The following is a 21254-nucleotide window of genomic DNA, read 5'->3' as shown; positions in this document are numbered from 1 at the left end:
ATGAATCGAGCTTTCGAGGTCACAATTCTCATGACTCGAAATCTGGGTGTAACAACAATAAATATTTAAGTGATTTGACATATAATATTTAAAATAAAAGTTTATTTGACAAAAAAAACATAGTGGTTCAAAATTACATATTAATAAGATACGGTAGGGAGAAAAAAGCATATGTGTACATACTAGTTGGGAGGAGCACAGTAATTTTATAATTTTTTTAAATTGCCGTATAAAACGAATTTTTTCTTAAATTACCGTGTATGATGTAATTTTCCCATATTCTATTGGGAGTGGTCAAGCCCATTTCAACATACAAGATTTTACTAAATTTATTATGTTTTTCAACATACAAGAATTCTCTATGCTTTTGTATATGTATTCTTGAGAATTTTATATCCTAAAATTCTTTTACAAAATTATATAGGTTGTATTGTTTTTACATATGAAAATTCCGTTTTAGATATGACCTACTTTTAATGTTAATCATGTTTGATTTCAGAGAAGGTTCAAAAAAATGTCTTTGACAGAAGAATATTATGATCAATCGGAACTTAATTCTGATTAATCAGAATACACACAGAATATAAAAAAACAAGAACTGAAAAGTAAAAATGACACACAGTAATTTTTACGTAGTTTCAGCATTCTTACGAATATTACCAGTCTAGGGGGTACACACTTAGAGAAAAAGTTTAATTAATAAAGTATCACAAATATAATAGACTTGACTTAAGCAAGCATAGACTCCCTCTAACTATTTGCTGCACTCTGAAAGTATTTACTCTATTAATCCAATATTTTTAAATCCATCAAAAGTCTGAAATCTCTTCTTCTCCTTTGATGAATGCTCACTTCCTCTCGAAGTGAGTCTTTGAATATACCTTCTCCTGAAGGCAGTATGTGTCACAAGTATCTTTGTACCTATTAAAAAACAACTAGTGAAAGTGAAAGTTATACCAAGACTTTCTTTCAAATAAACATAAAAAACAACTTTTCTCGCACAAAATATCTATTGAAAACAAGAGAATAGAAAAGATACATTTCCAAGGAAAATGGTCTCCTAGAAGAGAAAAAAATTATGCTAGTTTCTAAAGATATCAAATATTAAATGAGAATATTTGAAATCTTTAAGAATTTCTTTCAGCACAAATCTTATAAGATCAGAAAAAGATTTTGTCAACGCAGACATGATCTTGATGTTTCAGGATTTAAATGTTCCAGGACATAATACACTTTAGGTTCATTTTCGTGGAGAACAAGATTATAATCACTTGAATAATGTCCTATTCCTGAAACTTAAAAATAAAATAACAGATATTAAGCTGGAATATTTTTATAAAAATCTTTCCCTTTTTGTTTCGGAGATTTTACCCATTAAAAAACAATGAAAAAATAAAAGAAATTAACCAAAGATTTTTCAGCATAAATCTACCGACCAATGCCAGCTCATACACATTTATATCACAGAAAAATAAGGGAACAATTAAAAATATTTGCGTCTCTTAATTTGCCAATTGAAGAAGATTTTACAACATATATATTAAAATATTTGAATTTTGAAAAGTTACGGATACACTACTAAATGCATATTTTTTTTAATATTATATATGTATTGTTAAATTAATATGTCATCATTTTATTTAAATTTTTGAACAATTTTATAACTACTATAATAAAAAAATGCTCAAGATTACGTACATTTTTGCCCACAAAAGCAATCCATAATACATAAATACAATTAAAAAATACTATCCAATATATAACAATTTCACATATGATATTCATATCACTTGAAGTTGAGTAAAATGAATGACGATTTGTGCTTTTTTCTTTTTTCTTTTTACACGTTTCAGGAAAAGAAACAAATAATTACATTTTTTATATTTGTTATTTATTTGTATTATACATGAAATTAATATTTTAGTATTGACAATTTCACTTTAAACCTATAACAAATAAAAAAATTTGTTAAATATTTATAAGTTGAAATAACTTGTACTTTTAATGATGAGACAATAAAAAAATACCTAAAATTGGGGAAAATAATTTCTATGGACGTAACTACAAATAAATGTACAATTTAGTGATAACTTTTTAGTCACAACATATATTTTGTGTGACTAAATACCACTTTTACTCACAACAAAAAATTATATATGACTAAAAAATTATACTTAATTACAAGTTGTAACTATTGTAATTTTAATCACAACCTATTATTTTTAGTGATAAAGTTTATTGTGACTAAAAATACATTTAGTGACAACAAATTATGATTTTTGGGATTAATACTTTTTGTTACACCCAGATTTCGAGACCCGAGATTGTAACCTCGAAAGCTGGACTCGTCAAATGTGAGCTCGAGATATCTAAAACGCATGTTCGTGGCCCAGATGTCAAACCCTCAGATCAAGGTGGCAACCTCTTATACATTTAACCTCGAGGTTTTTTATGAGCTCGAAAGAATTTAGCTCGGGGTATATCTGTTGTCGGGTGTCTTCGGATCAAGTAGACCGAGCTTAGCAGGAGTACAAGCTCGGAATGTAACAACCTCGCTAGTATCTACCCCGCTTCGAGCTGGTCTTGGAGTAAGGCGGCTAGTTCGTAACTTATCTATAAACCTGGACCGACATGATGTTGATTGCCGACCTCGAAAGATTTAATGGGTTATCTGATGTAACGCGTTCTATGCATTTAAAGATATTTATTTTTGTAACATCCCAACATTAAAGGGATATTAACAAGTCTGTTATTCGCCCTCTGGTCTTCAGGGGACGTTTCCTTGTATATAGGAGTTACAGTATTTAATATCATTATTTTAATTAATAAGCAGAAGTATCTTCCCGAAATATGTGGGAATGAACTCTGAAAACTCTTTATAAATAGAGATTTCACGAACATTTGTAAACGGCGGATCTTTTGAGATACGGAGAGAAATTCTGGAGAATTCATCCCTGAAGGATTTCTAGAAAACTCCAAGTCTTAATAAAATAGACTCGTGGATTAGGCAGAGTTAACTGCTGAACCACGTAAAATCCTTGTTGTTTTGCCATCTTATTTATCTGCGCCATAGTCCTTATTGTTTAATTGCTTTACATTTTCAGTTGACGAAAAACGGCGTCAATAGTTTGGTGCTTTCATTGAGAGCCTTAAGCAGTACAATCCCTGATTAGCTATGGCCAAAAATGATCAGAATGTTCCTGAAGAAAACTATCCACGACGCTCTGGGAAGCAGCCAATGATGAATCCAGAACCAGAAGAAAGAAGTGAGTCCTCCGATTCTCGAGGACCTCCGGCACCTCCGGTTCCCAGGGACGATGAGGACATGTATTATAATCCCGAGCAGTATGTCCCCATTGTGGAACTCGAAAATCGATAGTTAAGAAAACATTTGGCTGAGGCCAAAAAGCGGAACGAGGAGCTGGCCAGGTTAGTTGCGGAGGCACAGGCTGCTCAGCCTCAACCTTCGCTTGAGAACCAAGCCCCACCTCCCCAGGACGTTCATGTTCCTCTTCACAGGCCTCGTGGGCGCCCTCGCAAAAACGCTGCCACAAGAAGAACGGAGCAACCTCTGCCACCGGCAGAGCAACCTGCTCTCTCGAGGCCCCGAAGAAACACCCGGGCTAGAGCTCCGATTAACTCAACTGCTGAGTTACCAGCTGAAACTGGGAATAACCGAGCCCCTGTAAAGGCTCGGACTCAGAATCATGGTAAGAGGCAGAATGTTACCGAGCCGACACAGGCGAACTCGGGACCATCCAGACCCCGAAATGGGTGGCAGCCACCGTCACCCATACGGTTCCCTCCATCGCCAATAAGGTATCCCTCACCGCCTCGGAGGAACACACAATCGACTCAGGGTGATAGGGAAAGGCGGGCTGGACGAAAGCAAGGGAATGGAGAAGCGACTAGAGAACGGAGAGGCACCCAGCCTGCGAGAAGCCAAATGTCTCGGTCTCGCATTGCAGAGACGAGGAAGCCTGAAAGGAATCCATCTCGAAATAATCATGCGACGAGCCTTGCCAGTGATGACTCAGGGGACACCAGATCAGTTAGTATGTATGATCAAGGACATAGAAATACTGGAAGCCAAAGGAACCACCCTGACCTACGGGAACACCTGAATCAGAATCGGGGTAGTGGTAATCCCTCGAACCAGATCTGAGAGATCGCCTAAATGGGCGCAAGGATCCCGTGCGAAGGCGCGAGCCTGGAATTGTGATCAATGATAACCAATTTTAGGTGAGACCCCCTGTGGACCCAGTCAAGATAGAATTGACCAACTGGAAAGAGCATTTAGGCTCTTACAGAATGAGCAAGGTCGGAATCGGGACGAAGATTTTGATAAGGAGCTCGAGCAATTCGCTCCCCACATTTCCAACACTCCGTTTCCTCAAGGGTTTCGGATTCCTCATGTCCCACCTTTTGAAGGGAAATCCGACTCGTATAGTCATTTGAGTACATTTAACACTATAATGAGAGCAAGTAATGTGGGTTACGAGCTCATATGCATGTTATTTCCAGCATCGCTTACAGGACCAGCAAAAAACTGGTTTGAAAAATATAAGAGACATTCAATCACTTCTTGGGATCAGTTGTCGAAAGATTTCAAGAAGCAGTTTAGAGCCATGATCGGGGTAAGACCCGAGGCATCGACCCTGACCAACGTCCGGCAACAACCAAATGAAACGTTAAAGAGCTACCTTACAAGATTCAATCTGGAAGTCGCCCGAGTTCGGGATGTAGACGACAGCAGTCATTTAATGGCCGTCCAAGCTGGGGTAATGCCGGGAAGCCCCTCTGGGATGATATGCAGAGGAAGCCTGTGAGGTCCTTAACCGAGTTTAATCGACGAGCTCAGAGGTTTGTCAATGTAGAAGAGGCGAGGTCAACGCTAAATATGACCTCTCAGCCCATAACTACAACGATAAACGTAAACTCTGTCTCGACCTCGGCGGACCCATCAGCCTCGAAACCCCCTGCAGAAAACCCTTCCAAAAGAAAGAAGAATGAAGGAAGAAACCCCGAGGCAGAAGGGGGAAAGAAGAAGAAAGGGGAAAAATACTTCTCCGTGTACAAGGTATACATCGAGCTCAACAAGTCTCGGGAGAATATTTACCTGGCTAATGAAAACCAGGTCCCCTTCAGGCGTCCCAACCCCATGAGAAATCAAAAGTCCAAGAGAGACTCCAGTGAATACTGTCGATTTCACAGAGATACTAGGCACACTACTGATGAATGCAGGCAACTGAGGGACAAGATCGAAGGACTGATCTCGAGAGGATACTTCAGGTAGTATGTCAGGAACCAGAAAAATATCAGGCTTCTACCAGCCAGAGGACAGCTGCGCTGCCGCCTACTCAAAACAACAATTCTCGAGCTAGGGAAGAAGAGAGACCCCCTCCGATTGATGGAGAAGATGTCGTAACCATCTCGGGCGAGCCTCACCTCGTAGGATCGGGCAAGAACGCCCAGAAGCAGTACGTGAACGAGCTAAAAACTGGGGACGGGTCCCCTTATGAACCCGAACCCAGAGCTCCAAAGTACCAAAAGGTTGAATCTTAGCCTATAACCTTTATTGAGGACGATGCGTCCCATGTTCAGTTTCCTCACAACAACCCACTGGTCATCACTCTCCAGCTCACGAACAAGAAGGTTCACCGAGTCCTCATTGATAATGGGAGCTCAGTTAACATTCTTTATAAGGCCACCTTAGAAAATATGGGACTCGCGCTTCGTGACCTAAAAGCTTGTGCAATGACACTGTACGGTTTTTCAGGAGAAGGGATTGCCTGTATGCGGTCCATTGAACTCCCTGTGACCGTGGGAGACTACCCAGTCTCAACAACCAAGATGATGGAGTTTGTAGTAGTGGACCTGCCATCGGCCTACAACGTACTGCTCGGGAGACCCGCCCTAGTAGGGCTGGGGGCAGTCTCGTTTGTAAGGCATTTGTCCATCAAGTTCCCGACTTCTAGTGGCATCGGGACGCTGAAGGGAGACCAGTTGGCCAGAAGGGAATGCTATAGCATTTCCATAAGAGGAAAGAAGCAGGTGAGCGCACAAGCGCTCGTTGTTATTCAGACTAAAGACGAGACAGTCTTGGAGATAGATGAAGAAATCGATCCAAGAATGGAGGAAATAGCTGATCTCAAACCATTGGAAGAGCTCGAAGAAATCAGGTTCAAAGAATCAGACCCACCGAAAATGGTAAAGGTTGGGAAAAATCTCCACGAAGAAACCAAATAGCAATTAATTTTCTTTTTAAAGAAGAACCAGGATGTCTTCGGATGGTCACATTTGGACATGATAGGGATAAGTGCAAATGTAGTGAGCCACACGTTAAATATTGACAAAAACTTCCCACCGAAGCAGTAAAAGCGAAGACAACTGGATGACGATAGGAAAAAGGCCCTTAAAGAGGAAGTCGACAGGTTAAAAGTAAACTGATTCATCAGAGATGCTTTTTACCCCGACTGGGTAGCCAACCCGGTGCTGGTCCCGAAGCCTAACGGGACGTAGCGAACCTGTATTGACTACTCGGACCTCAATAAGGCATGTCCTAAAGACTGCTTCCCTTTACCGCGGATCGACCAGCTCGTGGATGCCACGGCAGGGCATGGACTCATGTCATTCATGGATGCCTATTCTGGATATAACCATATTGCCATGCATGCCCCGGACTAAGAGCATACGAGCTTCATAACTGAAAAAGAGCTATATTGTTATAACGTCATGCCCTTCGGGCTCAAAAATGCTGGAGCCACTTACCAGCGGCTCGTGAACATGATGTTCTCCGAACAAATAGGGAATAACATGGAAGTTTATATTGACGATATGTTAGTTAAATCTCAACTTAACAATAACCATGTTGATGACCTTGAAGAATGCTTTGCCGTGTTACGGAGATATAACATGAAACTTAACCCTCAGAAGTGCTCTTTCGGAGTATCTTCAGGAAAATTCCTGGGTTTCATTGTACATGCTCGAGGAATAGAAGCTAATCCAGAGAAAATCCAGGCTCTGATTGACATGCCTTCACCTCGGAAACATAAGGATGTCCAAAGTTTGACTGGCAGGATGGCGGCATTAAGTTGGTTCATCTCATAATCTACAAACCGTTGTCTTCCATTTTTCAACCTTTTGAGGGGAGGCAAGAAATTCGAATGGACGAAGGAGTGCGAGTTGGCCTTTCAAGAGCTCAAGAAGCACCTCGCAGAACCCTCCATCTTGTCAAAACCTGTTACGGGAGAAGTGTTGTACCTATACCTTGCTACGACCGAGCACGCCATAAGCGCAGTACTTGTGCAGAAATAAGAAAAAGTGCAAAGGCCCGTGTATTACGTCAGTAAAAGATTACTGGGGGGAGAATCAAGATATCCCTTGATGGAAAAGTTAGCCCTCAGTCTAATTCACTCATCTCGAAAGCTGCGGCCTTATTTTCAGGCGCACCCCATCCATGTACTTACTGATCAACCACTAAGACAAGTCTTGTCCAAGCCAGAAGCTTCGGGTCAACTTCTCAAATGGGTCATTGAACTCGAACAATTCGAGATCACCTATTATCAAAGGACGACCATTAGGGGACAAGCCCTGGCAGACTTCATAGTGGAGTGTGCAGGCGCGGCCAATGAAGAAGTTATAACCCCGGCCCACGAGCTGTGGAAACTTTATGTTGACGGGTTTTCCAATGAAAATGGATCGGGGGCAGGAGTAATCTTGATCACCCCTGCAGGAAGCCAATTTCACTCTGCCTTAAGATTTGACTTCAACGCGTCGAATAATGAGGCCGAGTATGAGGCTCTACTGGCAGGACTTCACATAGCCAAGGAGCTCAAAGCCAAAGCAATACATTGCTACAACGACTCCCAGCTGGTGGTTAACTAAATTTTGGGAGAGTACCAGGCTCGTGGTACGAGAATGGCAACATATTTAGAAAAGGCAAAATCGGCATTGGAGCATTTCGAGTTCTATGCGATAGAACAGGTCCCCCGAGAACAAAACTCGAACGCGGACGCCTTAGCCAGGCTCGCTACCTATACCGAAAATGACGAACTGAATATCATGCCAATCGAACATAACACCCAGTATTAATGAGCCAAAACAAGAGGATGTTTGTGTGATCAATTCCAAGCCAACCTAGATGACTTCGATAGTTGAGTACCTCGAGACCGTTGTTCTCCCGAAAGAACGGGCCAAGGCTCAAAAGTTGATATACCAAATCCCTAGGTATACCATTGTAGATGGAAAGCTGTATAGGAGAGGATATTCCATGCCGCTACTCCGATGCTTGACCCCACACGAAGCTAAGAAAATCATGGAAGAAATTCATGAAGGGTTCTGTGGAGATCATACTGGGGGGCATAGCCTGTCCAAGAAGATCATACGTCAGGGATACTTCTGGCCTACCATCAAATTAGACTCGTTCGACTATATCAAGAGGTGTGATAAGTGCCAACGGTTCGCCACAGTTCCTGGAGCTCCACCATCCGAGCTAACTATGATGACTTCCCCTTGGCCATTTGCGATATGGGGAATTGATCTCATAGGCTCCCTTCCGACTGGCAAGGGCAGAGTAAAATATGCAGTGGTTGCCTTAGATTACTTCACAAAGTGGACTGAAGACAAACCTTTGGCAATGATAACCTCGGAGAAAGTCCTTGACTTCGTGGTAAAGAACATCATATGCCGATATGGGATGCCAAGGAAGATTGTATCCGATAATGGTACCCAGTTCGACAGCGATCTATTTACCAACTTTTGCGATCAAAATGGGATAATAAAGAGCTTCTCATCAGTGGCCCATCCCCAGGCGAATGGCTAGGTCGAAGCTGTAAATAAGACCCTAAAGAGTTCGCTAAAGAAAAAGTTGGAAGAAGCTAAAGGAAGATGGCCTGAAGAATTGCCTCAAGTCCTATGGGCATATAGGACCACGACCCGTACATCAACATGACATACCCCATTGTAACGCCCTGGCTACCCCAGAACAGTTACGGTGAACGGTGGACCGGAAATTTGACTCACTACCTGAGTCCTTTGGTCAAAACCTGCTCTAAGTGTAATTAATAGGTTAAGGCATAAAACCAATAAAAAGGAAATGGAGATTTTTATTACAAACTGCTCTGCAGAGCTAATAAAAACATTTACAAGTAGTTCTCAGTACAAAAAGGTCACTATTGTTTTAGATTTACAATCCCGCCGACCTAAGCGGCAAAAATAGGGTAAACCCCCTAGTTCCTCTGAGAACTCCTTGGTCGTGGTGGTCAAGCAGCCGCATATGTACACATCACCACATCAGCTCTCCACTCAAGGCTAGGTGAGCTTTTCCTTCCCTTTACCTGCACCACATAGCACCCATGAGCCAAAGCCCAGCAAGAAAACATAATACTTTTCATTACATTATCAAATGATTATCATTGTAATCACACTGAACATAAAGCTTCTCAAACAAACTAGTGAGCATCACATGTTCTTAGCGGGGGAGAGTGGCTGCTAGGTAAGCCACTAGCCTCCAAGCGCTTATTTCATTCATCGACCCTCGGGGTCGGTCTGGCATTAATACTCTTTGAGCCATTCAATGCTAATAGTCGATTAGATCTAATCTCTGTTGGCTTGCGTGATCCACGCTATGGCCGTTCTGAATAATAAATCAGTTCCATGTGACCAATGTCCAGTATCACTGCTGAACTTGACTAGTAAGTCACAGCTTCACAGCTGATACTAACACCTTTGCCAATTCTGACTAACAAGTCAGTGCAACGTGACCAGTGCCCAGTACCACTGCCGAACCTGACTAATAAATCACGACTTCACAGTTGATACTAGCACCTTTGCCAAACCTGACTAATAAGTCAGTGCCATGCACAAGTGAGCAACACATGCCCAACATTCTATATTCAATCCATGTCCATATTACACAACCAACATGCCTCACGAATATCCATGCATGTCACACTTGGGGTGCAGTTTTCTTACCTCCAGTTCGAGCTAGAAATAATGCAAGAATGACCCTGAGAACGATCAACCTTTTGGTCCTTTAGCGGTTACCTGGTCATAACCAATTATGGGATTCCATCAATAAAATGAATAATAAAAGGTTCCCAAACCAGAACCTAACCTCCGGGACATCAAACACTACTCAACCGGGTAGTAGGTTCAACCCCGAGGCCTTAGGCTTGAATCCCCATGCTAAAATCTCCACTTTGGCCAAAAATGCCTTAAGGGCCGCGACCCTCCTTGGCCATGCCGCGGCCGGCCCCTCAAACAGAGGTGCCCAAACCCAACAGCCCCCAAGGGTCGCAGCTCACCCTGGCCATGCCGCGGCGCAAGCTCCAGTTCAGCCAAAACCCCTGTTTTTTTCTTCCCTTGCGTTTTCTCTTGGAACCAACCCTTCAAACCCAATTTAAACACCACCCAAACCTCTTTCAAACACCCATTTAAACCACCAAACCTCACCCATAACTCTCCCTCATCATAACCCAAGTAAAACACCACAAGAACTCCCCTTGATTCCAACTTTCCACACCAAAATCAAGAGCTGAAATCCTAAAGCGAAAACAGAGCAAAACCAGTAAAACAATAGATAAAACTCACCTCAAATTCGAAACCAAACCCTCTTCAATGGATGAGCTATGTCTACAACCTCAACCTCCAAGTTCCCTAGCTTAATTCCGCACCTTGAGCCCAAAACTCTTGAGAGGAAGAAGAGAGAGATGAACATACAGGAAGGATGAAGTAAACTCTGTTTTTGGTTCTATTTTTACAGCCATCTAAAACCATGTATATCCAAATCCCAAATGACCAATATACCCCTAGGTCTATTTAAAGCTTCTAAAACCACTTCAAGGGTAATTTTGGCATTTTCCACCTACACCGTTAATGATAATTAACGCTTCCCAATTCCCGCTAATCTCAATATACCCAAACACCAATAATTCACATCCCGTTACCCTTTAATGCCCGGTAACACTCTAATCATTAAAACACCCCGAGACTCACCCCGAGCCCCGAGCTTAAGCCTGTTATGACCAAACCGATAATTAACATACCTTGATCGTCTCATGCCAAATGGCTCGAACAAACCCACATCATAATGTGGTCTCAAGATATATCACCAACATGTGTACAAATAATCAATTTACCCTCAACGGGCCAAATTACCATCACACCCCTGTAGTAGAAATATGGACTCACATGCATGCATTTCACATCATATCATAATATAATCAACATATACATGCATTTTATCAATTAATAACATAATTAAGCAAGTATGGCCCTCCCGGCCTACTGTTCACGCCGTTAAACACAACGGAGAATTCGGGGCATTACACCCATTCTCTCTGGCGTACGGTTGCAAGGCTATGTTGCCAATCGAGGTCGAGATTCCCACAATTCGAGCCCTCACTTATGATCAAACCTCGAACCACTTCCAGCTCGAAGAAACTCTGGACCTGATCAAAGAAAGAAGAACAAAGCTCAATTAAAAAATGATGCATACCAACAGCGAGCTACCCGGTACTTCAACAAAAGAGTTCGAGATTGAAAATTCAGCGTAGGAGATTTGGTGCTGAGGTGTGTATTCTTGGCAACGCGGGATCCGGCAGTTGGCGTACTTGGGCCAAACTGGGAGGGACCTTATCAGATAGAATCAGTCATCCGACCCGGCATGTTCAAGTTGGCGAGATTGGATGGAAGTCTGGTACCACGAGCATGGAATGGCGAGCACCTACGACCTTACTATCAATAGTGTAGGAAGGATGTCGCCTATAACCATGCTTGTTTGTCTGTATTGTTTTCTATTTTTGGATTTATCAAATAAAGTTTGATTTCATTTTAATGTGCTGTATTTTTTGCAATCTCTCTTAATTTAATAACCTATGGTCACGTTCATAGGATATTAAGGGGCATTAGTGGTACTTATACCATCAGCTTGAAAAAATAAAAAAGTATACAAGCGTTTGGACATAACCAAATGCGTGAGCTAAGATAGTTTGGATATATCCAAACTATCGAAAACATACAAGTGTTTGGATATAACCAAATGCGCGAGCTAAGATAGTTTGGATATAACCAAACTATTGTAAACATACAAGTTTTTGGACGTAACCAAATGCGCGAGATAAGAAAGTTTGAACACAATCAAATTATCAAGAGATAAAAGTATAAGTGTATGGATTACAAACCTAACACGACCTTAATAGGTTTGGAACAAACCAGCTAAACTAATTGACAGTAAGTTGGAACATAGCCCACTTCGTGTTAAGTCAAGATCGAGGCTGGAGTATCTTGCAAAACAATAGTTTTGACCTCATAACTTCGGAGAGGATAACCGAGGACGAGAAAAAGTAACTAAAAAAGTAAGATACAACTAAACCATCTGCATTACACGCCATATAAGTACTTTCGGGTGCATGGTAAAAGTAATATCTGACCTTGAAAAATAACGAGATCAGAAGCGGATAATTTGAGCAAACTGTGCATGAATGCATTGAACCTCGAGCTTGAATCCAAATTATGTTTGTATGAATATACATGCATATATGACACTTTAATTTAAATTATGCAAAATATTTTGACCCAAGAAATGTAAAGCAAATGTATTAAAGTAAATTAAAAAAAGTGATATCATAAAGGACAGCTCTTTCACGAGCTGCAAAATTGTCTTGGCCCTATGGGCATAAATAATAAAAAAGAAAAAGAAAAAGGGCTATTACAAAAGATTCAGAGGGACGCAACACCGAGGCAAGAATTAAGAAGGAGGAACATTCTCCTTGGCTTTCTCGGCATCAGCGTCCCCCCCGGCTCTCTCCGCCTCATCTCGACCAGTCTCCTCATCATCCAGCCGAGCCTACCATTGGGCCACGAGCTTCGCTTCAAGAGGGCCTAAGAAGCTGGTGTCGAGGTCGACATTGTTAGCCCAGATTCTGTACTGGTCATGTCGACTGCCCGGTCCTTCTTCTCCTTAAACTCTTCAAGAAGACGATTCTTTTCACCCTCCATGATCTCGAAAGTGACGGCCTTCTCTTCTTCAAGCTTGGCATTGGTCTCCTTGACCCGAGCATTCTCCTTTCAAGCTTTGCGAGTTGGGCATTCAGCTTTTCAAGCTCGGAAGACTTGGCCTTTAGCTCCTCAGATCCTGCCTCCACCTTAGCTTTTGTTGCCTTGAGCTCATCATTTAGTTTGAGCTGAAGATCCTTCGCCTCCTGAGCAAGGGACATCCTTGAGTGGATCTCATTGTTCAGCTTATAGTTGAGCTGGGCAGAGACAACAAGAGCCTGTCATACAAAGAAATCAAATTAGCATATGGATCGAGTGTAAATACAGCTAATAGCGAGAGAAGAAAGGTTACCGCAGTAGTAAGCTCGACACTCTTCTTGTAAAGTGTATTGCAGTCTCGAGCGTTGTTCCAAAACTGCAATGAGGGGCGTTGAAGCCACTAAAGCTCTGGCCCACTCGAGACAGAATGTCCAAGCCAAGTGTAGCCCCATGGGATCCGACAGCATTGTCAATTACATACTCATCGACGTGAGTAGAAACCGACAACCTGCGTGTTGTGGAAACTGAGGGTTTTTTCGGAGGTGGGCCGAGTGTTGGGTGAACCATGATTGGAGGGGGTTAGAGCTCGACCGTAGTGGACGCTTCGACCTGAGGAGTCGGCTCCACAACCGGGCTCGTAGCAATTGGAGCTGGTGGAGGAGGTGTCTTCTCAGTCCTCTTGAGGACCTTGGTGGGTCACTCAGACTTCCGCGAGCCCCTCGGGCACTTACTTCTCTTGGCCCTGCCACTCTCAAGGATGTTGTCAAGGTTGAAGTCCATTTACACCACATTATGAGTTATCCCAATAACAAAATAATTTAACATGATACGGACAGAAGGGATGAGAAGACAAGTGGAGAAAAACCTAACTGAAACTCTCCCCCGAGCTTGTGCTCGGCGACCACGAAATTCCCCCATCTTCAGAAGAGGCGGGGGGAGTACTTCCCTATAGGTGGATGTCAACCTCGAAAGGTCCCTATAGTCGTTAGTCCCGTATTGGACGACTATTCCGTTCCATACCTAGTTCAGACTATACATGGTGTCGTATTTCCCGAGCCAGCTATCGAACCTATGTACCCTCTCATCTGCCCAAGACCATACATAAAAATGGTTCATATCGCCCTTACACAATACTAATCTATCTAGCTTATGTTTTAGTAGTGAGGGAGACCACAAATCCAAGCTAAGGATGACTATACCTTGTTCATCCGAGCCCGAGCTCGAGGCCTTGTCGTTGGCCTCGTTCCCCGATTGTGGACTCCTTTGACGTTGAGCTAGAGATGGAGGCCTTTCATCTCTCCTTGGGGGGAGGTTGCCGGTCGGTTGAGGCAAGAGCTCCCACCAGTCGTACTTCTTGTTGGATCAGTCAGATGTAGACTGATTCTCCTCTAAGAGCCCGCATGCCCGGAGTTTGCCTTCATGTAGGAGGTAGGAGAGGGATCTCCTGCCATAGGGAAGATGGAGCAGAGTTTCTCTATGCTCCCTCATCTCCTTGGTGGGGGTGGGGCGATGGTAGTTGGCTGGAAGATAAAACAAATTTCAACTAAGCACGAGCCTAAAACAAAGTTCGAGCACAGAATAAAGGGAAGTTGCGATACTTACGAATCCGTCTGAAAGAGTAGAATCGAGACGGGGCTAGGCCATCTGTCTAGAAGACGACCTTCTTGAAATTAGGAGGGTGGTTGGGAAGATCTTCAAACATCTTCTTCTCCTTGGGATAGCTCGAGAGATAGTAGAAGCCATCTCCTCCCCGAGCTCGGGAGGGATTGCTTTTCAGGCAAAAGAGATAAAAGATCTCTTCAGACGAAGGTCCTTTCCACTTCAGCTCGTGGTAAAGCGACCTCAGGGCAGACAGAACCCTGTAAGAATTGGTGTTGAGTTGGAAGGGAGCCAACAAAGTCTGTGAAGTCCTTGAAAAAAGACTTCAAGGGAAGAATCGCCCCTGCCTTCATATGCTCTTGGCTCCAAGCTGCGTGTCTCAGCTTGCTGTCAGGATTTCCATCTCCTGGAGTGCGACAACTCCGCTCGTGGGAGGTCAGAGCTCGACATCTCATCGAGCCCGATAGTCCTATTCCGTGAAAGGCCAGAATATCAGCTATCTGACCTAATGACGTAACCGAGCTCTAGTAATGCTCGGCCTCGAAGAATTCTCTCCTCGGCTGCGAGGTAGAGGGTTCCCCCATCAGTGAAAATTGAAGATCACCCGGCTTGAAGGTGATTGTCACATTGAGCTTAGGGTCGAGGGGAATCAGTCTAAGCTCGGTGTCCGGATCTAGATAAAGGGCGACCCTTAGTCTTTTTCTCTTCCCTTCTTTGACCTCGTCTATCTGACATCGGAAATGGTCTCGAATGTCCTCTTGCTCACGCCTCAGTTCGTGCTCCCGAATTAAGTGTTGGTTCCGAGTAAAAAGGAGATTCTGGGCCCGAAGTTACTGGTGAGTAAGGAATCGCGACCTTTGACCCCCACCACTTTCTCGAATTCTGCGGCATCTAACAAGAAAGCAAAAGGGTGAGGGCCAAGTGAAAAAGAAATAAAGAGACAAAAAGAACCTAAGCTCGAATGATCAAGGCTACAAGGCAAGCTCGATCCAAAGGATGAGGCCAATCTCATAGTGTGTATTTCACTGAAAGGAAGGAAGGTGGATATGTTATGGGAAATCCCGAAGTATTAGGGAAAAAAGGAGGCGGTTGTATAAAAGGCGATTTTTTGGGAATCGTACATTCCTTAATAAAAAAACCTAATTTTGTACCTGATATCTTGGTGTGCAAGGTATGGCCCCTAAAATTTGAAAACCCAAAAAAGGAACCATATTTGGACCCTTTTTCGCAAAAACTGGGTTTGAACCTAATGTCTATCAGTCGAAGCACCCTTGTAATGCCCCAAATTCTCCGTTGTGTTTAACGGCGTGAACAGTAGGCCGGGAGGGCCATACTTGCTTAATTATGTTATTAATTGATAAAATGCATGTATATGTTGATTATTTGTTTGCATGTTGGTGATATAATTTGAGACCACATTATAATGTGGGTTTGTTCGAGCTATTTGGCATGAGACGATCAAGGAATGTTAAATATCGGTTTGGTCATAACGGGCTTAAGCTCGGGGCTCAGAGTGAGTCTCGGGGTGCTTTTAATGATTAGAGTGTTACCGGGGATTAAGGGGTAACGGGGTGTGAAATATTGGTGTTTTAGAATATTGAGATTAGCGGGAACTGGGAAGCGTTAATTATCATTAACGGTGTAGGTGGAAAGTGTCAAAATTACCCTTGATTTGGCTTTAGAAACTTTTAAAGACCTAGGGGTATAATGGTCATTTGGTATTTGGATATATATGATGTTTAGATGGCTGTAAAACATAACCCAAAACAGAGTTTACTTCTCCTCCTTCCCGTACCTTCACTTTCCTTCTTTTCCCTTGTGAGTTTTTGTGATCTTGTTGAGGATTTGTGCTTGGGAGCTTGGCCTTGACACTTTGGGAGAGTGTTTCACAGTGGAAGAGCACCATAACCTGAACTTGAGGTAAGATTTTAGCCATTAGTTTCCATGTATGCTCTGTTTTCGTTTTAGGATTTCAGCTCTTGATTTTGGTGTGGGAAGTTGGAATCAAGGGGAGTTCTTGGGGTGTTTTACTTGGGTTATGATGGTGGAGAGTTATGAGTGTTGTTTAGGGGTTTAATTGTGTGTTTGGAGGAGGATTTGAACTGATTTGAAGGACTGGTTTGGGAGGAAAATACAGGGGAAAGTTTTAGTTTGCGTGCTGTCATTTTGGCCATTCTGGGCTGGGAGCCGCGGCGCAGTTGTAGTGCGCCGCGGCCCTTGGCGTCTGGCAGGGGAGGCCCCTTCTGTCTGAAGGGCGCGCCGCGGTGCAGCAGGGGAGGGCCGCGACCCTTAAGGTCAATTTTTCCAAAAAGGTGTTTTTAGCATGGAGATTCAAACCTAAGGCCTCGGGGTTTAACCTACTACCCGGTTGAGTAGTGTTTGAGGTCCAGGAGGTTATGTTTTGGTTTGGGAACCTTTTATTATTCATTTTTATTGATGGAATCCCATAATTTGGTTATGACTAAGTAACCGCTAAAGGACCAAAAGGTCGATCGTTCTCAGGGTCACTCTTTTATTTGTTCTAGCTCGGAACTGGAGGTAAGAAAACTGCACCCCAAGTGTGACATGCATGGATATTTGTAAGGCATGTTGATTGTGTAATATGGACATGGATTGAACAGGGAATGCTTAGCATATGTTGTTCGCTTGTGCATAGCACTGACTAATTAGTCAGGTTTGGCAAAGGTGCTAGTATCAACTGTGAAGCTGTGACTGATTAGTCAGGTTCGGCAGTGGTACTGGGCACTGGTCACGTTGCACTGACTTGTCAGTCAGAATTGGCAAAGGTGTTAGTGTCAGCTGTGAAGCTGTGACTTATTAGTCAAGTTCGGCGGTGATACTGGACACTGGTCACTTAGTGCTGACTTATTAGTCAAGGATGGACTTAGCGTGGTTCACGCTAGCCAACAGAGATTAGATCTAATCGACTATTAGCATTGAATGACTCAAGGAGCGTTAATGCCTGACCGACCCTGAGGGTCGATGAATAAACAGAGCTTGGAGGCTAGTGGCTTACCTAGCAGCCACTCTCCTGCTAGAAAAGAGAGCTTGGAGGCTAGTGGCTTACTTAACAGCCACTCTCCCACTAAAATCATGTGAAGTTCATTCGCTTGTTGAAAGCTTTATGTTCAGTGTGATTATAATGATAATCATTTGATAATGTTATGAAAAGTGTTATGTTTTCTTGCTGGGCTATGGCTCATGGGTGCTATGTGGTGCATGTAAAGGGAAAGAAAAGCTCACCTAGCCTTGAGTGGAGAGCTGATGTGGTGTTGTGTACGTATGCGGCCGCTTGACCACCACGGCCAAGGCGTTCTCAGAGGAACTAGGGGGTTTACCCTATTTTTGCCGCTTAGGTCGGCGGGATTGTAAATTTAAAACAGTAATGACCATTTTGTATTGAGAACCACTTGTAAATGTTTTGTTTAGCTCTGCAGAGCAGTTTGTAATAAAAATCTCCATTTCCTTTTTATTGGTTTTGTACCTTAACTTGTTAATTACACTTAGAGCACGTATTTGACCAAAGGACTCAGGTAGTGAGTCAAATTTCCGGTCCACCGTTCACCGTAACTGTTCTAGGGTAGCCAGGGCGTTACAACTTGGTATCAGAGCCATGCCAAGGTTAAGGTTCCTGTAGACTGGCTGGGCATGTACACACATAACTGAAGTCAAGCTCGACTCTTGGTTTGGTAACTCTTTATGTAGTTATGTGCATAACTGCCTAAATGTGGTGCAAATGCTTTACCTGTATGCATGGGATATTATGAACTGTCATGTGATACATGCTGAGTGCTGAGTGCTGAGTGCTGAGTGCCATAAACCTGTATCTGCTTGTGCATATTGAATGACTGTGGAATATGATAATTGTCTGCTTGTTCTTGGACCGTGAGGCGGCAAGAGGTTTAGTTATTACTACCTGACTGGCCGTATTGGTTGATTGTTGTTTCAGTAAGGTATCAGTGACAGAATGAACCCAGAACAGACAGACACTACAGCTGGCCAGAGTGGTCAGGGTCAGAATAATGACAATAGTCAGGGTCAAGAGAATGACCAATCCCAGATTCCACAGCCAGCACCTGCAAACTGGCAGCAGTTGTTTAGTGATTTGCAGGCTATAGTGTTGAAACAGGGAGAGGAGCTTCGTCTCCTGAGGCAACAATAAGTGCCTGCAGTGGTTAATGTGTCAGAGGCACCTTTTGTGTCAGTGCCAGCTATTGGGCAGCAGCCTGGGGTTGAAAACAGATTGGAACCTCTTTATGAGCGGTTAAGGAAATAGCAACCTCCTGTTTTTGAAGGCAGCGCTGATCCTATCAAAGCTGAACAATGGATGAGCATGCTTAACACTATTCTTGACTTTATGAAGGTAGTTGGTAGTGAGAGGGTGGCCTGTGCTGCCTATATGTTTCGGGAAGATGCTCGGATTTGGTGGGAAGTGGTTGGCCAGACCAAGGATGTTAATCTCCTGAGCTGGGAGGAGTTTCAGAACTTGTTTAATGAGAAGTACTATAATGATGCTATACGAGCGGCGAAGGCCGATGAATTTATGAGGCTATTTCAGGGAAGCTTATCAGTTATCGAATATGCCTTAAAGTTTGACCGTTTGGCAAATTTTGCCAAAGAGCTGGTGCCCACTGATGGGACCAGGAGAGAGAGATTCCTCCAGGGGCTACAGCCCAGGTTAGCCCGTGACGTTCGCATCACCACTGTGGCAGGAGTTACTACTTATGCACAGGTGGTGGAGAAGGCACTCACAGCTGAGAGTGCAGAGATTAAGATCTGGCGTGACAATGCAGCCAGAAGGGATTTCAGGAGGCCAGGTCCTCCATTTGTTGGTTCTGGTAGGGGTGTTGGCCCCAGTGATCAGAAGAGGAAGGTTCTTGATACCTTCTCAGTTCCAGGTCCTGACAGGAGACCTCGTGGTATTACAATAGGTCGTCCTGGGAGCAATGAAGCCTGGAAGGCTCGTCCTGAATGCCCTAGGTGCAAGAGGAGCCATTTGGGGGAGTGTAGAGCAAAGGCCTGCTATTTGTGTGGAGTAGTGGGTCACCTTAAGAAAGATTTCCCTCAGATAGAGAAAGAAGAACCCAGAAAGGTGGACAACTCGGCCCCAGCTCGAGTGTTCACGTTGACTCAAGCAGAAGCTAAGGCTTCCCCCTCAGTTGTTACAGGTCAGTTTCTTAGTGCAGGAACCCCTTACCGTGTGTTAATTGATTCTGGTGCTACACATTCCTTTGTTGCTAGTAGCATTATTGATAGGTTGTGTAGACCTTGTGATTTCTATGTTGTGGGGTTTGGTACTTTGTTACCCACTAGAGAGATAGTGGTGTCCAGAAGATGGGTCAGATCTTTGCCAGTGACAGTAGAGGGCAGAGAGTTGTCAGTGGACCTGATATAGTTAGTTATGACTGACTTTGATATGATACTGGGTATGGATTGGTTGGAAAAGTATGGGGCAACTATTGACTGCAGAAGGAAGATGGTCACCTTTGAGCCTGAAGGTGAGGATCCTTTTGTGTTTGTTGGCACTGTGCATGGACCTCGTGTTCCTATGATTTCGGTGTTGAGGGCCAAGGATCTTTTGCAGAGAGGATGCATTGGATTCTTAGCCAGTGTGGTTGATACCACTCAGGTCATGCCAGTGAGACCAGAGGATACTAGACTTGTATGTGAGTTTCTGGATGTGTTTCCAGAGGATTTGCCAGGATTGCCACCACACAGGGAGATTGAGTTTGTTATAGAACTGGCACCAGGGACGGAGCCAGTGTCTAGAGCACCGTACAGAATGGCCCCAGCTGAGTTGAAAGAATTGAAAGTGCAGTTGCAAGAGCTGCTGGTTATGGGTTTCATTAGACCTAGTTTCTCACCCTGGGGTGCGCCAGTTCTGTTTGTGAATAAGAAAGATGGTTCTCTGAGAACGTGTATAGATTAAAGGGAACTGAATAAGTTGACAATTAAGAACCGGTATCCTTTGCCAAGGATAGATGATCTATTCGATCAGCTGTAAGGTATGGAGGTATTCTCTAAGATCGACCTTCGTTCTGGTTATCATTAGTTGAGGGTCAAGGAGGGAGATATACCGAAGACTGCTTTTCGTACCAGGTATGGGCATTATGAGTTTCTAGTTATGTCATTTGGATTGACTAATGCCCCTGCTGCTTTCATGGATATGATGAACAGAGTGTTCAAGGATTACTTAGACCAGTTTGTGATCGTCTTCATCGATGATATTCTGGTATATTCTCAGACTGAGGTAGAGCATGAGCAGCATCTGAGGTTGGTTCTACAGAGAGTGAGAGAACACAGGTTGTTTGCTAAGTTCAAGAAGTGTGAGTTCTGGTTGTCTCAGGTATCCTTTCTTGGACATATTGTCAGTAAGGAGGGGATTAAGGTAGATCCAGCAAAGATCGAAGCGGTCAGAGATTGGCCAAGGCCAAAGAATGCTTCTGAGGTTAGAAGTTTCCTTGGATTGGCAGGTTACTACAGGCGGTTCGTGGAAAGGTTCTCGAAGATTGCTAGTGCTTTGACTGAGCTGACACACAAGAGCCAGAGGTTTGTGTGGTCAGATAAGTGTGAGAACAGCTTCCAAGAACTGAAGCAGAGGTTGATTACAGCTCCGA

The sequence above is a fragment of the Humulus lupulus genome, chromosome 3, assembly GCF_963169125.1.
Source record: "Humulus lupulus chromosome 3, drHumLupu1.1, whole genome shotgun sequence".
Taxonomy (NCBI): domain Eukaryota; kingdom Viridiplantae; phylum Streptophyta; class Magnoliopsida; order Rosales; family Cannabaceae; genus Humulus; species Humulus lupulus.
Note: the sequence above shows the minus strand (reverse complement) of the source record.